The sequence below is a fragment of the Mesoplodon mirus genome (assembly GCF_964341445.2).
Source record: "Mesoplodon mirus genome assembly, chromosome: 12".
Lineage (NCBI taxonomy): Eukaryota > Metazoa > Chordata > Mammalia > Artiodactyla > Ziphiidae > Mesoplodon > Mesoplodon mirus.
The window spans coordinates 6,565,083-6,579,653 of NC_138988.1; the positions used below are offsets into that span (position 1 = coordinate 6,565,083).

Below are 14,571 nucleotides of genomic sequence, written 5' to 3' on the forward strand. Positions count from 1 at the left end.
CGCAGCTCACCCCTCCTCCAGCCCTAGGAAACCACTGATCTACTTTCTATCTCTATGGATTTTCCCATTATGGACATTCCATATAAGTGAAATCATAAAAATATGTGGTCTTCTTTGTCTGGCTTTTTTCATTTAGCATAATGTTTTCAGGATTCATCCACATTGTAGCATTTATCAGCACTTTATTTTTTATAGCTGGATAATCCATTGTGTGGCTATGCCACATTTTATTTATCCATTTATCTGTTGATGAACATCAGGATTGTTTTCAGTTTTTCACTATTATGACTAATGCTGTGAACACTCGTGTACAAGTTTTTGCATGGACGTATGTGTTCAGTTCTCTTGGGTATACCTAGGAGTGGAATTACCTGGTCATATGATAAATCTATGTTTAGCCTTTTGAGGAACTGTGAGACTGTTGTACAAGGGTTACAATTTCTCCAACTCTTACTATTATTTTTTTTTATTGTAGCCATTCTACTTGGTGTGAAGTGGTAGCTCATTGTGGTTTTGATTTGCTTTTCCTTATTATAGACTCATTTTGTTTATATTTAAAGGAGACTTTACATTGCTACCCTAAGTGGAAAGACAGTATCATTCACCACAAATAGTTGGTAACCTGCTAATAATGTAACTATCAGAATGACACTTGTCTGTGTATGCATGCTGTAACTGATGTTTACTGCATTTGGGGAAATACCAATATAGTCTATGTAATAAATGTGAAGCTATCATTTTATTATTGTTTTGTGAGTCATAGGCAAAGGCAGAAGAGGGTCTTTTGTTGTGTTTTGTTTTTTTGGGTTTTTTTCCCGGGAAGAGGGTGGGGTGAGATTCAGAAGGTCTGTATTAAAGAGGGAGGTCTGGCTAGTGCGAGGGAGCAGCCTTAGAAAACTGAAAACAACCAGAATGTGGATGGCGAGAATTTACGAAGTAGTGTTAAGTATAAAATCTGCTGGATGGCAGAGGTGAGAGCTCAGGGATTCTTTTCTCCAATGTATGTTGATCTTAACTCTCTCTCGCATCCTTGCAAGGCAGGCTAAAGTGTATATTCTTAGAGCTCATGGATGGTGAGGGGGCACCGCTGGATCTGATTCAGCCTTAGATGCCCTGCCCTGCCCCCAATGCTGCAGCTCAGACACCTTGTGTGAGGGTAGGGCTGGTTGGGGAGTCCTGACCTGGCAGCTGGGACTGAGGTTCAGAGGCTGCAGAAACTTGTCCAGGATAACACAGCTAACGAGTGACTCAGATGAAATTCAAACCAGTCTGGCTCCAGGGCCAACTTCTCCCTACCTCTTTAAGATGTAGTTCTTCAGAGGTGATAGGAAGAATCCATACTTGGTCAGGAGTCAGGGAAGTAGGTGTTCTCTGGTAATCAAGGAGGGGAAGAGAGACCTTGCATGTAAACTGAGGCAGAGCTTCTGTGCTGAGAGGGTGATCCTGGGCTGAAAACAGGGGACACCTACCTGTGTGGTCCTGCAGTGACCAGATCTCAGGTACTGTTTGTTGAATGTCACTGCGTGCTATGCTCCATTTTTAGCTTTACAAGCATCACTCACAGGAGTGCCAGGGAATAGGGATGTTGTAAGCCAGAGCTTACAGATGGGGAAACAGGCTCAGAGAGGTAAAGCTATTTAGTGGAGGTCACACAGCTAGTAAGGAGCAGAACCCAGGTTTGAATACTTGTCTGCCTGATTCCAAAGCCCATGCTGTTTTTTGTTTGTTTGTTTTTTTAAAGGAAAGCCAACGTTGGGGGAAGTTGTGGAATCTTTTTTTTTAATTTATTTATTTTTATTTTTGGCTGTGTTGGGTCTTCGTTTCTGTGCGAGGGCTTTCTCTAGTTGCGGCAAGCGGGGGCCACTCTTCATGGCGGTGCGCGGGCCTCTCACTATCGCGGCCTCTCGTTGCGGAGCACAGGCTCCAGACGCGTAGGCTCAGTAGTTGTGGCTCACAGGCTTGGTTGCTCTGCGGCATGTGGGATCTAACCAGACCAGGGCTCGAACCCGTGTCCCCTGCATTGGCAGGCAGATTCTCAATCAACCACTGCGCCACCAGGGAAGCCCGCCCATGCTGTTTTACAGAACAAAACAAAACAAAGTAAATGCTGCCTTTTCTAATGCAGGGTCTTCAGGGGTAAATCAATAGACCAAAAAAAAGGTGGACAGCAAAAAGGATCCCCAAATCACTTGGGTGTCATCCACACACCCCTTCACATACTCAGACATGCTCCAGCCCACCTTTCCCGGGCCCTATCACTACTGTAGGCAAGTGGGTCCCTTTCTGTGTGCCTGGACCCCTGGGAATCTGTGACAACAGTGATGAGATTGGGCTAGTTTAAACATTTCAGCAACATTTCAGATTGCACACTTCCCTACATTAGGAAGATACCAGAAAACTCACCCAGTAATTGCCTTTGTTGAGGGTAGCAGGAGGAAGTCTGTGCAGTAAGCAGACCTGTGTGTGGCAGTTTGCTTTCTACAAGTCACTTTGCCTGTCTGAAGCCTCGGTTTCCCTGTCTGTGAAATGGGATAATAGTAGCACTTTACTTCAGGGGCTGCTGTGGTGATTATCCAGGTTGAGTGCTTAGCCCAGCACTATACAGTCAGTACACAATTAAGCATGTCACTTTGTAGGTGTGAGAGTGATTCTGGCAAGCTCAAGCTCATCAGAAGAGCTGACAGCCCATTATTTTTGTCTTTGATTAATAAAATATTATAGCACACAGTAATTGCTTTACCAGAGGCGGTGGGCAACAGTGGAGAAAACATGGGATTTAGAGCCAGCAGACTAAAGCTGAGTGCCAGCCCTGCTGCTCCCTAGCTGTGTGACCCTGGGCAGTTCAGGCTACCCTGCAGGGCCTTGATCTCCCTGTCAAGGGGGTCTTGCTGTCCAGAAACAAGGAATGTGACCAGCAAGCAGCGTCCATCTGTCACCTCTTTTAGGGTCTGCTTTAGCTGGAGAGAACCCCCTTGCCAAGGTCATGCCCTTCCCTGGGCAGTCTCATCTACTAAGTAAGTGAGGTGGGGATATAAATGTCCAGCCATTTCTGCTGGCGCAGGACGCTCTGGTGGTCAGAAAGGCACCAGCTCTCCCCCAATCAGCCAAGGATTCCTCAAGCTTTTGTCAGACCTCCACTTCACCTCTGCCCAACCCTGCTTTCTCCTCCTTCCTTCACAGGTATTGATCCCTAGTAAACATCTTGCACCCCAGACTCCATCTGGGCATCTACTTTTGGAGACCCCAACCCCCAACATTTGGTACCAGGGCTGGTCTGAGAAGGCAGGTGATAAGATGGGCTTTTGGAGCTAGATCACTTACTGCCTGGGTGGTAAGAGGGCCCCATCACCGGTGGCTGACAGAGCAGAGACAGCCCACTTGTTATAACTTTCACAAGTGGGGAATCAGAGGGTGGCTCCGTAAGGAAATGCACTAGCAGGCGTGGTGCATTGGGTAATTGACATGGATAGAGGACACTGTGGGATAAATGGGGTTGATGACCATGCCCGAGCACCACTGAAGCTCTATACCCAGAGTCTATAGACTTTTTTCCTTAAAGGGCCAGATAGCAAATATTTTAGACTTTGCAGCCTACGCAGTCTGTTGCAACACTCAACTATCCTGTTGTGGCACAAAGCAGCAGTAGACAATATGTAAACAAATAAAACTTTCCAAAAACAGGCTGTGGGCAAGATTTGACCCATAGACTGTGGTTTGCTCATTCTTTCTATCTACTAAAGAAAAATACTGAACAGCTAAGGGTGACTAATGGACAAGTGGTTGCTTTTGAAGAAAGAAGCTTTCATTTTGTTTCCAGTAGCAGAGAGAAGAAAGCTGAGGACCAAAGTCAGGACCCCAGGATGTGATAACGTTAATTTAAAGACAGCTAAATGACCACCCCAACCAAATGCTCTTTCCAGAACTCTGTTGGTTTTCATCATGGCACTTTGCACACAGAGAGTCACTTTTTTGTGGAAGTGTGACATACATAAGAAAAATGTACAAGTCGTAAGTGCACAGCTGGGTAAACTTCACAGGGTGAGCCCCTCATAACCAGCACCTAGATCAAGTAACAGAACAGGACCAGCACCGGCAGTCCCCTCATGCCCCATCTCAGTCACTCCTGCTCCTAAGAGGACCACTACCCTGACTTTGAGCATGTGTAGAGTACCCTTCCCTGCTTATGAACGTTATAGAAATGGAATCCTACTGTGTGATCTTTTGCGTCTAGCTGGCTCTGAACTCAGCATCATCAGGGTAAACTTCATCTATATGATTGTAGCTTGTTTGTTCCCATGGTGTGAATATTCTGCACTTCATTAATTCTATAGGTGATGGACATTTGAGTTGTTTCCACTTCTGGCCTCATATGAGGAGCGGTGCTGCTGTGAACATTTTTGTGTGTGTCTTGAACATGTGCACACATTCTTGTTGGATGTATGCCTAAGTAGAAATGCTGAATCATAGGGTACATGTATGTTTGATTTAATAGATCCTGCCAAAGAGTTTTCAAAAAGTTACACAATTAAGATTTTTACCAGCAATGTATGAGAGTCCTAATTGCTTCGCATTCTGGTCAATACTTAGTATTTTCTGCCTTTTTAATTTTAGCCATTCTGATGGGTGTATAATGGGTGTATTGGGTTTTTAATTTGCATTTTTGTATTTCTTTGCACTTTTCACATGACTATTGACAATTTAGATGTCCTCTTTTGTGAAATGCCTGTTCAGGTTGTGTGCCCATTTTTCCACTGGGTTTTTTGCCTATTTTTTTTTACTTGTAGGAGTTCCTGTTAAATTCTAGGTATGAGTCTTGTCAGATACATGTATTACAAATATCTTCTCCCACTATGTGGCTTTCCTTTTTAATAACTTTAATGCTATGTGCTTTTGTTTTTAGTTTAAGAAATCTTTGCATATTTAAGGGCATATAGATATTTTCTTATGTTTTCTTCTAACAGTAATATTGTTTTATCTTTCATATTTAGATCCATTTATTTTTGTGTATGTGTATGATATGGGCTAGGAGAAGGATTCTTTTTTTTTTTCCGCATATGGTAATCTAATTGCTCTGGCAGCATTTATTAAAAAGTTCATTCTTTCTTCACTGAGTTGCAGTGACACCACTGTATTACCATGTATGTGTGGATCTTTTATGGTCCCTCTATTTTGTTCCATGGGTCTATTTGTCTGTCCTTGTGCTAATACCACACTGTCTTAATTGCTATAGTTTTTAACTACCAGTTGAAATCTGGTAACATAAGTCCTCCAACTTTGCTTGATTCTTCAAGATGGCTATCTAGATCCTTTGCATTTCCATATATAGTTTAAAAATAATTTCTCGGGCTTCCCTGGTGGTGCAGTGGTTGAGAGTCCGCCTGCCGATGCGGGGGACGCGGGTTCGTGCCCCGGTCCGGGAGGATCCCGCATGCCGCGGAGCGTCTGGGCCTGCGCGTCCGGAGCCTGTGCTCCGCGACGGGAGAGGCCACAGCAGTGAGAGGCCTGCGTACCGCAAAAAAAAAAAATAATAATAATAATAATTTCTCAATTTCCATAAAAAAACAGTTAGGGGTTTTCATGGAGATCGCATTGAATGCAATCACATGGAAGAGAATTAACATCTCGACAATATGCAGTCTTCCTATCTTGAACATGGAATTTCTCTCCATTTATTCAGTTCCTCTTTGCTCTCAATCATGTTTTGCAGTTTTCCATCTAGAGGTCTTAAACATCTTTTGGTAGATTTATTCTTAGGTATTTGACATTTTTGATGCTCTTATAGATGGTTTTTTAAAATTTTTATTTTCCCATTTTTTGCTGCTAGTCTATGAAAATACATTGAAGCACAATTGATTTTCTTACAGCTTTTTTGAGGTATAATTGAGGTACAATAGCTGTACATGTCTAAAGTGTACAAATGAGAAGTTTTTACATATATATACACTGTGAAACTAACACCATAATCAAGATAATGAAGATATCCATCACTCCCAAAACTTTTCTCATGCCACTTTGTAATCCATACCTTCCTACCCCAGGCTGTCAAATGCAACAACAAATCTGCTTTCTATCACTATAGATTAATTTACATTTTCTAGGTTTTTATATAAATGGAAATTCATATTATATGTACTTTTTGTGGGGGGAGGGAATGGGGGAGTCTGAGTTCTTTCACAGAGATAATTATCTTGAGAGTTAGCCATGTTGCTGCATGTATCACTAGTTGATTCCTTTTTTGTTGCTAAGTATTCATTACATGTATATAACACAGTTCATTTATCCATTCATCGCTTGGTGGGTATTTGAGCTATTTCCAGTTTTCTGCTATTACAAATAAAGCAGCTGTGAATATTCATGTACAAGCTTTTCTGTGGATACTTGCTTTCATTTCTCACGTCTTGGGTATGAAATGGATGGATTAGTGTTTTTGTTTTTTTCTAATACATACTCAGGAGTGGAATTGGTGGGTCATATGGTAGTTTCATTTTTAATTTTTTGAGGAAGCTCCATACCATTTTCCCCAGTGACTGCACGAAATTACATTCCCATCAGTACAGTACTGTACAAGGGTTTCCTTTTCTTCACATCCTCACCAACATTTGTTATTTGTGGTCTTTTGATGATAGCCATTCTGACAGTTGTGAGGTGATATCTCATTGTGATTTTGACTTGCATTTCCGTGATGATTAGCAATGTTGAGCATCTTTTCATGTGCCTATTGGCCATCTATCTGCATTTCCTCTTTGGAAAAATGTCTATTCAGTACTTCTGACCACTTTTTAATCTTTTTTTTTTGATGTTGAGTTGTATGAGCTGTTTATAAATGTGGGATGTTAACTCCTTATCAGTCATATCATTTGCGAATATTTTCTTCCATTCAGTAGGTTGTCTTTTTATTTTGTCAATGGTTTCCTTTGCTGTGCAAAAGCTTTTAAGTTTAATTAGGTCTCATTTGTTTATTTTTGCTTTTGTTTCCTTTGCTTTAGGAGATGGATCCAAAACATATTGCTGTGATTTATGTCAAAGGCTGTTCTGCCTGTGTTTTCCTCTTGGAGTTTTACAGTATCCAGTCTTACATTTAGGTCTTTAATCCATTTTGAGTTTATTTTTGTATATGGTGTTAGAGAATGTTCTAATTTCATTCTTTTACAAGTAACTGCCCAGTTTTTCCAGCACCACTTATTGAAGAGGCTGTCTTTTGATTAATTGACCATAAGTGTGTGGGTTTATTTCTCGGCTCTATTCTGTTCCATTGATCTATGTTTCTACTGTTTTGATTACTATAGCTTAGTAGTGTAGTCTGAAGTCAGGGAGCATGACTCATCCAGCTTTGTTCTTCTTTCTCAAAATTGTTTTAGCTATTCAGGGTCTTTTGTGTTTCCATATAAATTTTAAAATTATTTGTTCTAGTTCTGTGAAAAATGCCTCTGGTATTTTGATAGGGATTGCACTGAATCTGTAGATTGCCCTGGGTAGTATGGTCATTTTAACAACATTAATTCTTCCAATCCAAGAACACGGTATATTTTTCCATCTATTTGTGTCGTCTTCAACTCCTTTCATCAGTGTCTTATAGTTTTCCAAGTAAGGTCTTTTACCTTCTTAGGTAGGTTCATTCCTAGGTATTTTATCCTTTTTGATGTGATGGCAAATAGGATTGTTTTCTTAATTTCTCTTTCTGATAGTTCATTGTTAATGTATAGAAATACAAAACATTTCTGTATATTAATTTTGTGTCTTGCAACTTTACCAAATTCATTGATGAGCACTAGTAGATTTCTGGTAGGGTCTTTAGGACCTATATATAGTATCATGTCATCTGCAAAAACTGACAGTTTCGTGGGCATAGAGGAAACATACATCAACATAATAAAGGCCATATATGAAAAATCCACAGCTAACATCATACTCAATGATGAAAAGCTGAAAGCATTTTCTCTAAGATCAGGAGCAAGACAAGGCTGTCCACTCTCACCACTTTTATTCAGCCTAGTTTTGGAAGTCCTAGCCATGGCAATCAGAGAATAAAAAGAAATAAAAGAAATCCAAATTGGAAAGGAGGAGGTATGTTTAACTGTTTTTTTTTTGTAGGAGAACGGAATCAAACAGATTTTATTAAACTTTTTAGGATGAGGAAAACAAATGATACAGAATAAGTCGTAAGAAATGCTATCTGGTACTACTGGCACAAACCATTTTCAAGGTTTTACAAAATACACAGCAAATGTGAAAAGCTTCAACATACTCTTCTTTTATAACTTCTGCTGCAATAAATACAAATTAACAAACATACAAATTTCTTCCCTACTTCTTAAAAGTAGAATTACTGAATTACTAATTTTTACAATGTTATTCATACACATTTTTATTTATACACTTTTAATGAGATCATTGCCAATATATACATTATTTTCCTTAACTTTATTTTTACATTAAGCCAATATCTGTCACGCAGCCATCAAAAACCTTACAGTATACTACACAGGTTTGTAGTCCAATCTAGACTCTAGCTTCTTAGAATCAGCCACTTTTCGGACTGCTTTCATGAAGTGTTCCTGTACTATAAAATCATGATCAGCAAGAATTGCAAACATACTTGCTTCAGTACAAACATTTCTAAGTTCTGCTCCATTAAAGCCATCTGAAAGCTTCACAATTGCTTCATAATCTATTTCACCATGCTTTGGAATGGGACCTGCATGGATTTTCAATATATCTAACCTTGCTTGTTCATTTGGTAAGTCAGTATGTATTTTTCTATCTAATCTGCCTGGACAAAGCAAAGCAGGATCCACTGTATCTGGCCTATTTTTAGCCATGATCATTGTAACTCTATGTAGAGTATCAAATCCATCCACTTGATTCAGTAGCTCCATTAAAGTTCTCTGAATCTCTCTATTAGCTGAAGTACCCTCAGGAAACCGACAACCACCTATAGCATCTATTTCATCCATAAAAATGATGCATGACTGATGGTCCCTGGCATAATTAAACATTTCTCTGATCAAACGAGCACTTTCACCAATGTACTTGTCTACAATAGAACTAGATACAACCTTTAAGAAATTGCAGTCCAGCTTGCTAGCAACAGCTCATGCCATGAGTGTTTTTCCTGTACCTGGTGGTCCATATAGCAAACAGCCTTTTGGAGGTATTATTCCTACACGTTGGAATAATTATGGGTTTGTAAAAGGTAATTCTATTACCTCTCTTAATTCCCGAATCTGTTCTGATAGCCCTCCAGTCTCAGCATAAGAAACATTCCCAGGGTCCTCATGAGACATGTTGTGAACCAGTGGATCTACCTCTCTTGGCAAATACCTCATGATAGTTAGTGTAGTCATATCCAAAGCAACTCTTGTTCCTGGCTTCAGCTTACTTTTGTCAAGCTGTCGACGACAACCCACAACATATCTTGGTCCATTTGTAGCTTTAACAATGAATTTTTCTTCAGTTAATTGCTTAAGTACTTCACCCACAATCTGCCCAACACTTTGTAGGGCTTCACATCATTTTCAGACTTTTCATACTGCTTGGCAAGTTCTTTTAATTGTTCCCTTAATTCCTTGAGACGGCTGTCCATCTCCTTGTGCTCCAGCAGCTTCTTGTGGTAGTCCTGAAGCACCTTATCTCTAGGGTCCTCCATAATGGGAAACTATTTTTAACTTTTTAAGCAACTATGATCTGTTTTCCAAAGTAACCATACCATTTTATATTCCCACCAGCAGAGTATGAAAGTTCCAGTTGCCCCACATACTCACTAACGGTTGGAGTGGTCAGTCTTTTTCATTTGAGCCGTTCTAGTGGTTGTGAAGTGGTATCTCATTGTGTTTTTTTTTTTTATTCTGGTTTTGAATTGCATTTTCCTAATGATTAATGATCTTAGGCATCTTTTCATGCACTTATTTGCCATCTTCTTTGGTGAAATGTCAGTTCAAATCTTTTACCATTTTCATTGGGCCATTTGTCTTACTATTGAGTTATACATGTAAAAAAATATATCCTACTTACAAATTCTTTGTTGATTATGTTTTGCAAATATTTTCAGTCTGTGACATGCCTTTTCATTTTTATAACAGTATCTGTTGAAGAGCAAGTGTTTTTAATTTTTCTGGAAACCAACTAAATTATTTTTTCTTTTATAGTTTATGCCTTTTGTTTCCTATTTAGTTTTTTTTTTTTTTTTTTTTGCCAAATATAAGATCACTAAGATTTTCTCTCATGGTTTCTTCTAGAAGTTTTATAGTTTAAGCTTTTACATCTAGATCTATAATCCATTTTGAGTTAATTTTTATATATGGTGTTATATGATAATTATCTGGTTCATTTTTTACTTCCAAATATGCACCTGTTCCAGAACCATTTTTTGAAAAGATTATCCGTTCTCCATTGAACTCCCTTGGCACCTTTGTTGAAAATTAATTAACCATGGGTATGTGGGTCTATTTCTGGACCTTCCATTCTATTTCACTGATGTATGTGTATACAGATGCCACATTGCCTTGATTAGAGTTGCTTTATAATAAATCTTGTAATCAAGTAGTCTAAGTCCTCCAACTTTGTTCTTCTTGTTCAAAATTATTTTGGGTATTCAAGGTCCTTTGCATTTTAATATAAATTTTAAAATCAAGTTGTCAACTTCTACACAAAAAAAAGCCCCCTGGGACTTTGATTGAGATTGATTGAATCTACAGATTGATTTGGTGAGAATTGCTGTCTTAGTATTGATTTTGCCAATTCTCGAACATGGTATATTTATCCATCTATTTAGGTTTTCTATCATTTCTGTTAGCAATGTTTTGAAGTTTTTGAGGTACTAGCCTTGTGTATCTTTTATTCAAACTTTTGATAAGTACTTTATATTTTTGATGCTATCATTAATAGTGTTTTTTAAAAGTATGAATTCCTGATTGTTTCTTTCTGGTACATAAAAATAGAATTATTTGTTTTTTGTTAACTTGGTATCCTGCAACCTTTCTAAATTCACGTATTCCAGCATTTTTTTGGTAAATTCCTTAGGATTTTCTACAGACTATAACTTTGCCAACAAATAAAGACAGTTGTATTTCTTCCTTTCGAAATTCTACGCCTCTTATTTGTTTTTTCTGGCCTATTGCACTGGATAGAACCTCCAGTATAATGTCATGTACAAGTGGTAAGAACAGACATCTTTGTCTCTCTCCTGATCTTTGTGGAGAATGTATTCAGTCTCTCAGTAAGGTGATATTAGCTATATGTTTTTATGGATCATCTTTATCGGGTTGATGAAGTTCCCATCTACTCCTAGTTTGCCTGGAGTTTCTATTATGAATGGTTGTTGGATTCTATCAAATGCTGCTGTTGCGTCTGCTTCCTCCTCTTCCTACTCCCCCTCCTCCTTCCCCTCTTCCTTCTCCTCCTCCTTTTCTTCTTTTTCCTCTTCCTCACATCTTTTGAGATGATAATATGCATTTTTCTTCTTCTTTCCTTCCATAAGTATGGTGAATTACATTAATGTTAAATGTAAAACCAACCTTGCATTCCTGGAATAAACTCCACTTGGTCATGATCCTTTTACATATTGTAGTTATGATTTACTAAACTTCATTTTTTTGCATCTATGTTCGTGAAAGATGTTGATCTGTAGTTTTGTTTTGCTTTTTCTTGTAATGTGTTTGTCTGGTTTTGCTACCAGGTTAATGCTGGCTTCATAGAATTTGTTAGGGAGTGATTTCTCCTTCTGTTTGATTTTCCAGAAGAGTTTATGTAAAACTGATATTATCTTTATTAAATGTTTCACAGAATTTACCAATGAAACCATCTGGGCCTGGAGTTTTTCTTTGTGGGAAGTTTTTTTTTTTAATTAATTTATTTTATTTTTGGCTGCGTTGGGTCTTCATTGCTGCACGCGGGCTTTTCTCTGGTTGCGGTGAGCAGGGGCTACCCTTCGTTGTGGTGCTCAGGCTTCTCATTGCAGTGGCTTCTCTTGTTGCAGAGCACGGACTCTAGGCATGCAGGCTTCAGTAGTTGTGGCATGGGGGCTCAGTAGTTGTGGCTTGCGGGCTCTAGAGCGCAGGCTCAATAGCTCAGTAGTTGTGGCGCACAGGCTTATTTGCTCCGTGGCATGTGGGATCTTCCTGGACTACGGCTCGAACCCGTGTCCCCTGCATTGGCAGGCAGATTCTTAACCACTGTACTGCCAGGGAAGCCCCCGTGGGAAGGATTCTAACTACAAAAGAAGTTCTTACTAGATTTAGGGCTAGTTAGGATATATATTTATTCTTGAGTGAGCTTTGGTAATTTGTATCTTGCAAGGAATTTATCCATTTCATTTAAATTGCTGAATTTATTGGTATATACTTATATATAATATTCCCTATTAGCCTTTACTCTCTGTAGGATCTATGGTCATGACCTTTTATTCCTGATATTAGTAATTTATGTCATCTTTTTTTTTCCTGATTAGTCTGGCTAGTGGTTTGTCAATTTTTCTTTTTTTTTTTTTTTTTTTTTTTTTTGCTGTACACGGGCCTCTCACTGTTGTGGCCTCTCCCGTTGCAGAGCACAGGCTCTGGACACACAGGCTCAGCGGCCATGGCTCACGGGCCCAGCCGCTCCGCGGCATGTGGGATCTTCCCGGACCGGGGCACGAACCCATGTCCCCTGCATTGGCAGGCGGACTCTCAACCACTGCTCCACCAGGGAAGCCCCCCACGTTTCTTTTTTTTTGGTTTGTCAATTTTAATAATTTTTTAAAATAATCAGTTTTGCTTTGCATTGTTACTTTTCTGTTTCAGTTTCACTGCTGTTTAATTTTTTTTCTCTTTATTTTTTTTCTGCTTATTTTAGGTTTAAGTTGCTGTTCTTAGTTAGAATAACTTTGAATAGAATAATAAGTTAGAAACCTATGTCATTGATTTGAAACTCTTCTTGTTTTCTACTATAAGCATGTATTACTATAAACTTCCCTCTAAGCAGAGTTTTAGCTGCATCCCCAAAATTTCGATGTGTTGTATTTTTATTTTCATTCAATTCAAAATATTTTGTAATTTTCCTTGTAGTTTCTTCTTTGATCCATAAGTTAATTAGAAGTATGTTGTTTAGTTTCCTATATTTGAGGACATTCCAGATCTATTACTGATTTCTAACTTAATTCCATTGTAGTTTAAGAACATAATTTATATTATTTAAATTCTTTAAAATGTATTAATTTTTATGTTGATCCTGTATCTAGTGGTCTTGACAATTTCACTTGTTAATTCTAATTGTTTGCTTTGCCCCTAAGATTGTGAATGAGATTGTGGACATCCTTATCTTGTTCCCAAACACTAGAGGAAAGAATGCAGTATTTCATCATTAACTATGATGTTAGCTGTGGATATCTTGTACATACTCATTATATAGTTTAAGAAGTTCCCTTCTATTCCTAATGCTGAGGAATTTGTTATAGATAGTTATTGATTTTATCAAATGTTTTTAATAAATCTTTTGAGATATGATTTTTCTCAGTATGGTGAAATGTATTGATTGATATTTAAATGTTACGCCATACTGGTATTTTTCAAATAAACTTCGCTCAGTCATGATACATTATCCTTTTTAAAAAATATATCACTGTATTCAATTTGCTAGTATTTTATATAGTATTTTTGCATCTCTATTCATGAATGGTATTGTTCAATAATTTTATTTTTTTATAATATCCTTGTCTGGTTTTGGTACCAGGGATGTGTTGATCTCAATATGTTGAGAAATGTTCCCTCTTTAGTTTGGTGACAAAAAATTGTTTTTTTTTTTTAATGTGTAGAAAGAGTCATTTGTCTTTTTTTAAAGAATATAGGACTATTCAGATTTACTGTTTCTTCTTGTTTTCATTTTGGCACGTTATGTTTTTCAAAGAATGATGGCATAAAAATTCCCCTTTTAGCAGCAGGAACATCCGCTCCATGTCAAGTATCCTAAAACACAGAGTGTTGGTTTTAGTTTGTCAACACACCCACTGGCCAATGGCAAGACCAGGAAAGTCATCCCAGGAGAAAAATTTATGGTAGTATATAACAACACTTTACACATTGTTAAGTGCATGTGTACAGTTTGCTGTTGGTTTTTAGCGAGGTGGGAACATATTTTGGAATGCCCGAGGTGCTCTTTGGCTAAGCCTATCAGCTGTCCTAAGATGGGTTGGAAAATATAGGTTGCTAAGAGTCTCCCAGCATCCAAGGAAAACTATTATACGTATTTATATTACGAGGTTCAGAGTAGCCAGTAGTTGAGCTCCTTTTGAGGGGTGACGGTACCTCACTGGAAATCACTTCATTCAACCAGCAGCTCCCTGGAAACTGGGACCAGGAAAAACAGTTCATGAATTGGAAACCAGAAGAATTCTCCAGAATCTGGGTGTGAGCTAGAGGTAGCAGCAAGGTCAGGGTGAGGGCCAGATAGGGCCATGAGCCACTGAGCTAAAGTCACCTCCTAACTGAGAGGACTGGCTTCTCACCAGCAGCCTGCCTGTCCTCCCATCTCAGGGAGTAGGGATTGTCCTGGGTTCCAGGGTCACCAAGTGAGCCATCTCTGGCTGGAGTGGGTCAGATG

At 38.7% G+C, this 14,571-nt stretch overlaps 1 pseudogene across 1 annotated transcript; it reads right to left on the reverse strand.

Annotated features, from left to right (window-relative positions):
* Positions 1–8,105: 8,105 nt before the first annotated feature.
* LOC309813421 (26S proteasome regulatory subunit 10B-like) lies at positions 8,106–9,646 on the reverse strand (annotated as a pseudogene). Its single transcript has one exon. The product of its transcript is annotated as a 26S proteasome regulatory subunit 10B-like (transcript).
* Positions 9,647–14,571: the final 4,925 nt, after the last annotated feature.